The following is a 9,907-nucleotide window of genomic DNA, read 5'->3' on the forward strand; positions in this document are numbered from 1 at the left end:
TTGGGGGACCATATGGGACACCGGGGGATGGAACCGCGGTCCGTCCAAGGCTAGCGCAGGCAAGGCAGGCACCTTACCTTTAGCGCCACCGCCCGGCCCCGTGCAATATAATTTTAATGGAGGTATAGAATTCCTTTTATACTTAGGACTTCCTCTGCAAAGAAAAGATGAAGATACTAAACTTACCTAGAAACTCCTCAAAATTTTACATGGTGAAATGTGAAATGGATATCTTAACAAAACGTGAAAAAGAGCATTCAGCAAATACTGAGGTATCTTATCTCTAGAGAGGAACGTTTTAGAAATAGGTCACGACCATATGTCATAGAAATTTCACTTTATTTTTTTCACTTGATTTAAAAGACCTTAATATCCAAACCCCAGTGCATGACTGTAGTAATTTTCCTGCACTAGTCTTAAAACAGAAACATTTAGTAATATTAATTTTCTCTTATATCTTCCACATATCAGAGCACATGTTTCCAGTCTTCTTAAAATAAAACATTAAGAATCTAGTTCAGATCAGGCTGCAACAATAAAGTTCTGTAAAAACTGAAGGGAAATATGTCTCCAGTGAAATTCCATCATCCCTTATTAATGCCATACTGAGAACTCTAAATCTGTTTCTTATACAATTCCTTCAATAAAATACTTAATGAATTGTGAATGACATGTTATAAAACTAGGCATTCAGTATCACAATTTATATTTAAATTCACTTAAACATAAATAAATGTTCTATAAATAGCAGGCTTTCTCAAGTAGGAAGGTATAACCTTTCATTTACTTTTAGTAGTCTTGGGAGCAGAATCATAAGAGAGAAAGTGTGTCGCTGTCACAAAATTGCTTTGTATCTGGAATGAGGGCTTTTTCCACTTAAAATAGTTTATGATTATCAAATTATTCAAAAGATCTTCAAACATAAACAGCTAAATATATTTATGTTATAAGTTGAGACTCCTCAGAGAACGTCAGAACATTCTTACCTGCCCTGAAATTGAATTGCATGGGGGGAGGGAATATAATGGCTTTGACCGCTTAAGTAAACCTGCAAGTGATAACCTATTCAGTCCAGAGATTATAGAGCAGGTCAGATTGATGATACTGTTGGCGAGTCATTTGTCTTGCATGTGGCCACACCAAGATTTGGTCCCTGACATACCATATGATCCCCCAAGAGTGATCCTGATAACAGTTTCAAGAGGAGTAAATACCAAGCACTACCAGAGGTGGTCCAAACCGAGAGAGAGAGGAGAGAGAGAGAGAGAGAGAGAGAGAGAGAGAGAGAGAGAGAGAGAGAGAGAGAGAGAGAGAGAGAGAGAGAGAGAGAGAGAGAGAGAGAGAGAGAGAGAGAGAGAGAGAGAGAGAGAGAGCAACCACGACTCAGAGTGTGGGTGTACCTATTTAAGACCCTAGACCCACCCATTTCTGGGAGGGGTCTTGGGAACCGGATAGTAGGTGCAACCTTACCTGCTAGACCCTCCCAGGGGTCTGGGAAATGTTATATAAGGCTTGGACCAAGGGAATTAGGCCCTTTTGGCTTTTGCCCTTTGGGCTTTTGCCTTTTGGCCCTGCTGGGCTCTCTGAGGAAGATGGCTGAAAGAGGATAAGACGCAGGGCAAGCCTAAAATGGCTGTATGCTTGAAAGGTTATGACATAGGCCACACACCTGTGGTGGCTAGGGCATGAATAAAGATGATGCTTCCTAATGCCTGCATGTGAGTGAGTCTTGATTACACCGATTACCTGGGCCTGGAATCCGCCAGCTGGATGGGGATGAAGCCACGTGGCTGGGGCCTAAGCACAAAGGCCTCCATCCATCGCCATCCAGCTCCATCGTTAATTATTTCATGCTACATCAGAGTACCTCTTAAGCAGCATGGCTTGTGGCTTAGACTAGAAAATCATATGATGGATTTTTTTTTTAAATGAAAGAAAAGTTTTTAGATCCTGACCAAGATTTACTCCCATATCTATTTAGGACCTGGAATGCCAAGTCAGGTGAAGCATTTATATACTTTACTGAAGTCACACCTTATCTTTTTATTGATAGAGCATCTTTCTTTGAAAGTATGGATATATGAACTCTGAATTTAAAAATAATTTGTACAAATGATTATTGGATTACTGAGTTGTTGTGTTACTGATCCTACCCTAATCAATAACTGTAATCCACCCTGGGGTGTGACCTGGTGATAGTATATTAGATTATTCTGCTCCCACCCTAGGGTGGTACCTGATTCTTGTCAATAAAAGCAAGGGTCTGAGGAAGGCTGGAGCTCATTCTTCAGTCTTCTTCCACTGAGCTGTGCTCCATCTTAGGAGCAGAAAGCTTTTGTGGTTTGAATTCCTTGCTTGAGCACTGGATTTCCTAAACCCATTCTTGTACCTTTTCATTGTGTGAATTATTTTCTGTGGATCTCTACAACTAGAACTGTCCCCCCTGACCTAATCAGACAGGGGAATGGAAACTGCCTTTCCTGTCTGGGAGCTCGGTGGGAATGAAACCTTAACCAATCTCCTAGAGAAAGTGACACTTCACTGAGTGATTTATTAATGTTTTCAAGATTAAAGACATTGAGGAAACCAATCCTAAAATCCTTGGGAAATGATTGAGCCAGAAATACCTAACCAATAATAGACATAATATATCAACCACGATGGCCAAGAAGTTGGATGAGAGCTCAAGATTTGTTTGTTTGGTTGGTTGGTTGGTTTTGGGGCCACACCCGGTGATGCTCAGGGATTACTCCTGCCTATGCACTCAGAAATCATTCCTGACTTGGGGGACCATATGGGATGCTGGGGAATTGAACCTTGGCTAGCAACGGCAAGGCAAATGCCTTACCGCTTGCACCACTGCTCCAGCCCCAGAGCCCAAGATTTGTATCATGTTATTCCAACTTGAGATTTGTTATCTGCTCCAGTTTTATATTTTATATTTTCTTACCTGTATTATACATGCATAATAGGTGTTTCTTAGTCCAAAGATTTATCAGTAATTTATCACCTAAATTATAAATACTCAGTAAAAAATGATATTTAAGTAACTGGCACAATATTTAAAAGCTTCATAAAATCCCTACATCCCACATTTTTGCAAAAAGAAACCAAATTATGTGAAAATTATGTGTTAAATACAGGCATCTGAAGAGGGGGAAAGATCATACACCTTAAAAATATTAGAATTTATTATATTATGAACATATTTAGAACCATAAATCTGAATGATTCAGGGTTAATCACATCATTCCCATTGTTTGTTTATTCACCAATTCTATATTAAACTATCATTCTTACCCAATATAAATTATTTTTTAAGGTTAGCTGGATTGTAATTTCAAATTTTAGGTAATAAATTCCCAGAGATAAAATCAGCACTGGCAATAAAGGCTTTTTGAGTGAGTCATGGAGAAATGGAAGTGTTGTTATTTGTTTTCCATGAGATATTTATCATGAATGCTCTTTCTTATGCTCTGCTGAGTTATCTTTTCCATAATGAGATCTTTCACCTTTTTGCCTAATTTTCAAAAATCATCTTTATGCAATAGTAGTTTTATGTTTCCACCATTTGACCTTTTTAGTGGTTGCCCTTTTAGAAACTAATAATCAGTTGATGGTTTTTAATCTGTCATTGTTGATTATTTATTACAGAGAGATCAGCTATTCTTTCCCCTCCTTGATTACTCTTTATTTGATTATTTCATTTTTAAATGCTCAATTTGAATTTAAAAATATCTCACTGCATTTAAGATTCTACATACTGAGGGTCCAGGAATAGCTCAGTTCCATAAAGTCCTGAGGTCATGAGTTCAGATTCCACTATTCTCTCTATATTCTAGTGTGGTCCCAGCACTTTGATTCTTTGGGATTCCCAGCACCACCATGAATGCAAAAGACCACAACAGTAAGTGAATGGAGAAGAAAGAAAAATCCATATTGCATATTCTTTATATTTTTAACTCCTGTTTTTTGAGAGAAACTTTGTAAGACAATTTTTGTTTTTGATCTTTGGGCCACACCTGGCTAGCACTCAGGGATTACTCCTGGCTCTCTGCTCAGAAATTGCTCCTGACAGGCACGTGGGACCATATGAGATGCTGGAATTCGAACCATCATTGGTTCTGGGGCACTGCTTGCAAGGTAAATGCCCTACCTCTGTGCTATCTCTCTAGCCCCATGTAAGACCATTTTTACTAGACTTTTGTTGGGGACTGACTTGTTTGAGGCCATTTTGCTGTTCTTTCTGCCATATTCCAGCTTTTCACCTAAAAGCTATTTTGCAGTCTTGCTGTAAGTTTTTGAGCTATAGAGAAAGGAATGTGCAACTGTAGATATAATTAACTCTAGCCCGGAGGAGAGCAACACTGTCCGGTACCGTTATCAGAAACTAGGCCTCACTCCTTAAGACCACATTTTGGAGTGAACTAGGCTATTATCAATAAGTGTATGCTACATTGTCTGTTCAAGATCACTGAGGCAGGCACATCTTGCACCACCTGATAATCAAGCAATTAAAAATGCAGCTTGAAGGACACTAGAGGTTTCCATAGAAACAGCACGTTCAGCATAACTTGAAGGTCACCTAGCCCACTGCCCACTTCCTTATTTAGAGAATGCCTAACTTTCTTTGTTCCTTGAAACCTGAAATATATTCTTGCCTTGTATGGGCCTTCGCGCCAAAAGTATGACTGACATCACCTTTGTACTGCCCCCTTCTCCTTCACTATATAAGAAGGAACTGTAGCCAATAAAGGGACCCTTGAACAGTGAGACGCTGCCTTGGGTCTTTATTATTAACCTCTTTCAGATTTTTTACAGGTGTGGTTGCTCTTCTACTCAGCAAAATAGGAGTGCGGTTGTCTGAGAAGCCTTTCCAGCTAATTCCTGCTGGCCGGGTCCCCCCTGGGGGGGCTTCAGGACACCGCATTTTGGCGCCCAACGCTGGGCTCGAAGACCACCGCCACACTCCGAACGACTACGGGTCGGCGAGTCCGGAGCTGTTTCGTAAATCGCAGGATATACCCCATCCGGGTAGGCGTTGAAACGAGTTAGCCTTAATCAAATATTTAAACTGCAGTTTTTTCAGTCGTTCTGATCACCGCCCCTGATTGGCTCTTGGGGCTTCGCCCGTTGGCTTCACTTCCATGGGTGTTTTCATTGAGTACTGAACTTAAATTCATTATTGATATTCAGTCTGAGTTGAAAGCCAGACATGTAGAGGTTACCAAAAAAGAATATTTGTAATTTTCTTATGTTTATTCATAATGTATGTCATTGGTTTATTATTACCTGTCCAGAAATTGTTGCGTCCACTTGGGACAAAGTAGGACATGAAATGAGTGATTATTTTGTAAATAATGATGATTCACAGAAGGAAAAAATTATGTTCCAATATTGGAGCCTGTTAAGAGATATCATTGTAACTAAAAATGCCGGAACCGCCAAAGACATCATCCATGCCCTTGAATCTCATGTACAACAAGTCTCCCGTGAGTGTTCCAGGACTCCCTCTCATTCTAATTCTGTCTCTCATCTCCCTTCTCCCTCTGAGAATACTTCCCCTTGTCCTCCCTCCACCACTGACCTTTGTCTCCAAAGTAACTAATGCTCTTAAAGATCTCTCTAATGCTTCTCATTTATATCCCTCCCTTACTTCTGTCCATGCTTCTGCTCTATGCACCCAGACCCCTACAGAAGAGGCCGCTGCACCCTCTGTGCAAAATCCTAAACAGCCCTTCACTTCCCTAGCTTCAGCTCCGTCCCTGTTTCACCACCCTCCCCTCCTTAGCCAGCAATTGCAACAATACAAAGCCTTTAATTGGAAAAGCCTCAAAGAGCCATTTCAAGCCGTAACCTCCTATGGCCCCCAAGCCCCTTACACGCTCTCCTGCTTAGAATCTAAAAGCTGAACTCTTTGTCTCTTGGGAAGTTAACTTTTTTTTCCGCTGCAAAGCCCTTGCAGATAGGCAGGAATCCTGATCTCTAAGCTCGTATAGCTGGCCTCGCCTCTTTTCATACCTTAAAGGTACAGCACACACTTTCCAGGTCCCAGCTTGCCAACATGGCTCTTGCTGCCCTCTATGCCTGGAAGTCGCTCCCTAGAGCCAGCATTCCAGCAGCTCCCCCACACGCGGCAACAAACTGTTGCTGCTTTCTTCCCCCCCCCCCTTTTTCTGACTTGAGTTCCCAACTCACCACAATTACATCCATGGTCTCTCACCTCTCTAACAAACTTGATAATGCTCTTAGCTCAAAAGCCAGTGCTACTACCTTTCCTGTCTTTCTCCCTAATGGAGAAAGTCTTCCCACCCCCCCCCTCCCCGCCTGCTCAGCAGCCTCCACCGCGGAGAACGCTCAGTCCCTAACCATGGCAGATTCCCTCCTCTCACCGCTCCCCCTCTTAAAGCTATAGATATGAAGCTACTTGGCCACATTAAAAATCTTAAACAAATCTTAAGCCTTCAAAAACAGGCTGCTTCTCTTAATTCACAGGTTTCTGCCCTTCAGGCGTTTCCCCCCCCCTCCTAAATCTATAGTTGTCTGTCCTCTGCCCACTGAATTCCACGGCCAGGCCCCCCCTCTTGAGAACTCAAAGAGACAAACTATGAAAGTGAGGCTAAGTGCCATAAAACAGAAACTGCTGCAGTGCCTACAAAAAATTCTAAGGGCACAGTGAGTAGAATAATTACAAAGTATCATCTGCTAAGCCATAAAACCTTGCGATATCTACACTTTGCTGTTAAAACTTCTGAGCCTAATGTACCCTTTACTTTGCTCAAACCAATCCTCAGCCTCCTTCAGCCTCTTTCCTGCCAGCCTTGGAGAACAGCCAGCTCAAGCCCTGACACTCCCACTTTAAGCCTTCCAATTCACCTTGAAATACCCAATCTTTGTTATTCAAAAAAAAAATCTGAAAAGTAGCATCTCTTGCATATTCTCAAATCAATTAATAAAACCATGATTCTCATGGTGCTTTTGCAACCCAGACTCCCCTCTTCGGTTGCCACTCCCTCTAATTCCAATAAATTAGTAATTAATCTTAAAAGATTGTTTTTTTTTTTTTCTCTATATCATTACACCCTGCTGACTGTAAATAATTTGCCTCTAGCCTTCCTGCTGTTAACTGTGCTAGCCCCTCCCCGAGCTATCAGTGAAAGACTCTGCTTCACCTTGTCAGCCCTACACTTCGTCAAATATGTGTTATTAGGTTTAGTGCATTAAGTGGTGTAAAGTAATTATTAAAACATTAAAAAGCAACAGAAAGATAAGAGCAATAAACTTTTTTTTTTCATGCCTCTCAGAAAATTTTAAAGCAAGGTCATAATTCTGTCACTTTACAGATAACAAAATATTGGTAAAAGAAAAACTTCTTTGTGTTTTAAAATCCAAACGAACACAAAAGTGTTAAATTTAAATCTTATATTTCTATTAAAAGTTTTATTTTAATTTTTAAAGTATTTACAAAATTATGTGAAAAATAATGTGGTTAGCCTTTTTAAACAATATAGTTAATTTAATGCACAGTGAACACCTAGGTGTGCTTTATAGTACCCTTAGTTTTAACTTTGTGCTACAGCAATGGTTGTTCTTTATTTCTGCATTGAAAGAACTATTATTTTAAGTGCATTCAAAATATCAGCACATTATACAAATCTGTATATTTGTGTCGCAGTAAAAAAAAATAATATAAATGAAAAATATATTATATATAATTTTATAAGTAATATATAAAAGTAACTAAACTTTATAAGCAAATTAACTAGTATTAAATATAATTTTAGTCTTAAGTTCTAAGTGTGTAAATGTATCAGATGTCTTTAACTATATTTTATAATAATCTAAGCATTTAGTTAATTTAGTATATAATATTTTTTACAAATTATTCACTTAAAGTCTTCATAGTAAAAACAGTTGTTTGTTTTTTAAAAAATCAGTTTTTATACCTTTAATAATCATAGTTCATGCTATTGTGTTTAATCATAAAAATTTTAACACTTTATTGCAGCTGTCTTACTGTTCTACTGCAAAACCAATTTAAAGAAAACCTATTCATTTACAGCAAATCATTTCATACTTCCAAGTAGAGACTCCTTCTACAGTGCTCATTAACCATTTTACTTAATGTTTTAAACTTCAAATTAAAATTGTTTTAAAAATGTTTTGTGTTAAATCTAAACCTTAAAATTTATTTTCAGCAAAGTTCCACTCCATCTACATTAAGTACTTCTCAAAACTAAAAAAGTTTTTCTACAAAATTTTTTTTTCTCTTCTTCTCACAAACATGTTAGCTAAATATTTAAAAGCGCTTGTCAATTTTTTATAAATAAGTCTTAAATCAATCCTTTTGTCTGTTTATGTGTCTGTTGTGATGAATGAAAGTGGCCACAAGTGTAAAATGTTGTGTTTAGTGTTGTTTTGTTTTGTCTGTTTATTTGTTATCTCTACATTTTATAATAATACAATTTTTAAAGCCTTATCCATTTTTTTAAATTTCAATTAATTTTTTCAACCTGGTTCAGTCTGGTCAGTTCACAAACTGGCATCTTACAATTAAAAATCATGTGTTAAAAATTATGTATTAAGCTAGCTTTGTCCTTCTAAGAACATGGCGGAAAGTGTGAGGGATGGCAAACCCCAGATTTCTCAATGGCCATCGGGGATAACTTTTCCCTGGAGAATTTCTGGACTTTGCAGTCACCTGGCTTTCCTGCTATGTGTAAGTTCAAGCCTATAGAATATGTATTTATGGCTAAAAAAATAGCATCCAGCTTTAACATAATAACTAGAAGTTTAAGAAAAATCCTTTATATTCAGTTTAAAAAATTTTTTTTAATTAGCAATTGTTAATTATAAATTTTCTTTTATGCCAAAGTCTAACAGAGGTCAAATAGCATTCCCGTGGTATTCAAAAATAACTAGTGTAATGTAAATTGCTAATGTTTTCTGCAAATTCTTAATTTTTATATGAAGTAACCATTTTGCCTTCTGCCAAGCTGTTTTCTTATAAACCTCCTGCTAGACGCCATTCCTGCAAACCTGTTTCTAACTGACTCCACCTTTGACAATGCTGAATTAGACACTCTGCCTAGCTGCCTTGGATGCCCACCGATGCCACCAACAACCTCCATCCTCTCTACCTCCATCCCTTGGCCGGTCTTGCAAGTCGACCTTTGTGCCCTAACCATGGGTGCAAGCCTATACTGGGGCACCTCCAATTTCCGCCTGCCTCAACCTCGTGCTGTTGACCCCGATGACTATTACTCCCCTGCTAGCGGTGGCTGCAACTCTGTTATTCGCCGTGATGTACTACGCCACCCCTTCACCACCTTCTACGTCTGCCCTGGTCACCACCGCCCCGTTCCAGCGACTATAAGTGTAGCGCTCATAACCAACACTTTTGCGCCTCCTGGAGCTGTGAAACCACCGGAACTGCTTATTGGAAACCCTCTTCCTCCTGGGACTTCATCACCGTTTCACGCCCCCCAACTCCTCCTTTTCTGAACTGTGATGCATCCTCTGCTACCCGTGGTTGGTGTAACCCCCTCATCATCGAATTTACTGCTGCTGGACGTCAGCATCACTGGACTCAACCCGTACAATGGGGACTCAGACTTTACGTTAGGCGTACCGACCCTGGACTTCTTTTTTCCCTCCGTTTACTTAAACAGTTGCCGAATTCTCACCCCCTCGCCGTTGGTCCTAACACCTTTCTTCATCCTCATTCAGGTCCATCACACATGCCTTCTCCTCATTATCCTCTTCCATCTGCCTCTCCTTCTCTCAGACAGCTCACTATGCCTTCAGGTCCTTCTCCGTCCTCTCAGGTTATTCTCAATCTCATAAATGCTTCTGCTCTTGCCCTTACAGATCCTGCCTATGAAAGATGTTGGCTTTGTTTTTCTCC

The 9,907-nt window shown here is 39.5% G+C and overlaps 1 non-coding gene across 1 annotated transcript; it reads left to right on the forward strand.

Annotated features, from left to right (window-relative positions):
* The first annotated feature begins 7,519 nt into the window (after positions 1–7,519).
* On the forward strand, positions 7,520–7,649 carry LOC125995550 (small nucleolar RNA SNORA22). The gene has a single exon (XR_007491052.1). It is a non-coding gene; the product is annotated as a small nucleolar RNA SNORA22 (small nucleolar RNA).
* Positions 7,650–9,907: the final 2,258 nt, after the last annotated feature.

This window comes from Suncus etruscus, chromosome 17 (genome assembly GCF_024139225.1).
Source record: "Suncus etruscus isolate mSunEtr1 chromosome 17, mSunEtr1.pri.cur, whole genome shotgun sequence".
Classification (NCBI taxonomy): domain Eukaryota; kingdom Metazoa; phylum Chordata; class Mammalia; order Eulipotyphla; family Soricidae; genus Suncus; species Suncus etruscus.